The sequence below is a fragment of the Sinocyclocheilus grahami genome, unplaced genomic scaffold, assembly GCF_001515645.1.
Source record: "Sinocyclocheilus grahami isolate Dianchi unplaced genomic scaffold, SAMN03320097.WGS_v1.1 scaffold1074.1, whole genome shotgun sequence".
Taxonomy (NCBI): domain Eukaryota; kingdom Metazoa; phylum Chordata; class Actinopteri; order Cypriniformes; family Cyprinidae; genus Sinocyclocheilus; species Sinocyclocheilus grahami.
The window spans coordinates 1-1,915 of NW_015506253.1; the positions used below are offsets into that span (position 1 = coordinate 1).

Sequence of the window (1,915 nt, forward strand, 5' to 3'; positions counted from 1 at the left end):
CACGCAAAGAAAGAAGGCATAACTTTTATTCTCACTGTAGTATTGATGATTATTAATATAGTAATTAATATTAATAAAGGAAGTGGAGGAAAAGATGCAATGCTGCTAGGTGACTTTGCTTTAGAACCTTCAGAAAACATGAACTTGATTTTTCTCAGAAGTTACTTTGCTGACTTCGCCGACATCAAATGGGTGTAGCTCAGTCATTTTTCGTCCGATTCCAACAAATCATATAGATTTAATGGAATTTATTTGTGAAAATTTGCTCATTGTGACTCATTTTGCCAGCACTGGTCACATATGCTTTACAACAGACTATTTCAGTCTGCCACATGTAGGCACATATACTTTTATATGCAGTGGCATCTTCATGGGTATGCACACACTATGGACCACTGTTTCTGCAAATGTACAGTAGTGTATGTAATTTATAAATGCTGGCTTTCTGTTTCCCCTTTGGGATAAACAGGAAACTCACACCACAGTCAGGTAGCCAACAATTGTAATCAACAAAAGTTGATTAACTTACCATGTCTAGAAGTAGAAATGGAGAGCTCTCTATCACTTTCATGGTGTGATCGATGACTGGAAGAGTTGGAGCACTCCCTTATTAGGCTGTGATTGTCTTCAGCATCTACACCAAATCACACCATAATGATCTTCAGAATAACATCACTCCCTCTCATGTTGTGTTGCTTACTTCTACAGCTTATTCTATCAGAATCGTGAAATAGTGTAATGATACACACATAGCTTAACATTACCTGGAATTTCCCTTTCAGAATCTTCTGAGGATGAATCTGGCAGCTGTCTATTCCAGGCCAACTGGCCATCCTGATCCATGGCTAATTCTGAAAAAAAATTATAATAATAAAATGGAAAGTTTTAGATTATCTTAATGTAAAATTACTTGGTTTGTATTTAACCTTTATATTACACAAAGAACTATAAGAATATATATCCAATGTGATTATTTACGCTACAATAAGCAATATTGTTCTGTCTGTTGAACAGTTAAGCTAGCCCTAGGACAGCCCTAAAACAGTTAAGCTATTAAGCTAGCCCACTCAATTTACCTTCAGAAGTGGTTTGAACAGTGGTAGCAAGAGTTAGGTTTTTCTGGAGTTCAGGGGGCTTTGGAAATGCCTGCAAACCTGTATTCTTAGCTATATAGAAGAGTCAAAAGGGTATATATACATCACTCTTCACACATTATCATTATCGATGAACATATTAGTTTTGCAAAAACCATAAAAAACCTAATGTCTAATAGGTTTAAGAAATGTATTCCCCCTCACTTGGCTTTTTTGTGACTTTTGAGACATCGTCTTCTGAGATAAATGGCCCTGCAATTGTTACATCAGTTAGCCTACTTTTTTTTTTTTTTTTTAAATAATGTATAAAATATTTCGGAGAACATTTATATGTATGCACTAACATTCAATATAATCATTGTATTTCCTCTTTTTTACCACTCTCTTCCTCTTCTTATCTGGTATAGTGGTGATACTTTCGTGGTCAGTTTGGGCTGATGACGTGTTGTCATAAAGCTCACAATCTTTCCCGTTCTCTACAAAATAAATCGGCAAGTTAAATAGAAATATGAAGTAAATAGAAGTGGGGGTGGGAGGGGGTGGTGTTCGAGATTAATGTATCAAAGAACACTGAGGATTTTCAGGGGTAAAGCTAGCACACACTACACATAAGCAATGGAGGTCATCAAAAGGCAAACACTATATATATCCCAATTCGGAGGCCGCATCCTTCAAAGGTCACGCCTTCAAATGCCATGAAGTTCAGACCAAGGAATTGTTAAATGGGATAGTCATGCCTATCATGGAGGACTTTTCTTGTCACCTAGCAACTGTGACAGCTGCCACTGATGAGTGGCAGTGGCGTTTGTACTGGATTTTTT

General features: G+C 36.8%; 1 long non-coding RNA gene across 1 annotated transcript; it reads right to left on the reverse strand.

Moving 5' to 3' along the window:
• Window positions 1-538: 538 nt before the first annotated feature.
• On the reverse strand, window positions 539-1,153 carry LOC107566421 (uncharacterized). Its single transcript, XR_001606508.1, has 3 exons — window positions 1,077-1,153; window positions 765-851; window positions 539-634 (listed from the first exon to the last, which is right to left on the reverse strand). It is a non-coding gene; the product is annotated as an uncharacterized lncRNA (long non-coding RNA).
• Between the last annotated feature and the right edge of the window lie 762 nt (window positions 1,154-1,915).